Genomic DNA, 1,036 nt, shown 5'->3' with positions numbered 1-1,036 from the left:
GTTTTTTGGACAACAAGCCCTGAAACCTGAGACAAAATTCATTAATTTTTGTGGGCCACATTTGCTAATGATATGAGGCATTCCCTGTCTGTCTCTCTCGGAGGAATTAAGAGTGGGATAAGCTTTTCTCCAAACACAAGAAAGTGATGTTTTGGCGCCGGTGGCTCGTCTTGTCCCCTCTCCCTCCAGCGCTGGGCTGGTGTGCCGCGGCGTGCCCCCATCCGAATGACAATAGCGCCGTCGGGGCACAAGTATGCCGCCTCTGGGCCGCCGGAGACCAATACAGTGCATGCCGGGCCCAGCCACCGCGTTTTATGGCTTTATTGTGCTCCCCCCTTTGTACTCCATCATTGCAAGGAGGACGACACCCTCCGAATTCCCTCCACTTTTCCTGTGTGTGTGTGTGTGTTTGTGTGAGAGGGGGAGAGAGAGTGAGAGAGAAAGAAAAGAGGCAGCTAGAAACACTGTGTGAGTCTTTGTCTGTGCCTATGTCTGTGTACTGTATGCATACATATCCGGATCAATTAGTCAGCCCCCTCTCGCCTCCAAAAAAAAAGAAATATGGACTCAGCATTCTCCACTGTCCCACTCAGCAGTAGTTCCTCACTCACTCCCAACCTGCTCTGAATGAGGGCCAGGAGCTCAGGCATTTCTCCTCTGCCACGCCAGGCAAAGACAGCTGCAATTAAAAGAGATAAAACAACTACAAAAAAGCCTACCTTTCTTTTACTCCTCCCCTTTACCTCACTGTCATCCTCCCTCCTTCCTTCCCTCCCTCCCTCCCTGTCTCCCTCCCGCTCTCTCTCTCTCTCTCTCTTTCTGTTTCTTTCTTTTCCACATGACCAGGGGGTGCTGTGTGATTGACAGATGGGAACGAATAATAATTTTTTTTTCGTAACCTAAGGCCATCGCCTGTGATTGGCTTGCAAGCTGACATCTCCAAACCTCACTTGTCCCCTTAATACCGGCCCTGTGGATGAGACATCCAAAGGGGGGGAGTGGAGAGAGGGAGAGAGAGAGAAAGAGAGGGAGAGAG

Source organism: Alosa alosa, chromosome 22 (assembly GCF_017589495.1).
Source record: "Alosa alosa isolate M-15738 ecotype Scorff River chromosome 22, AALO_Geno_1.1, whole genome shotgun sequence".
NCBI classification, from domain to species: Eukaryota; Metazoa; Chordata; class Actinopteri; order Clupeiformes; family Clupeidae; genus Alosa; species Alosa alosa.
Note: the sequence above shows the minus strand (reverse complement) of the source record.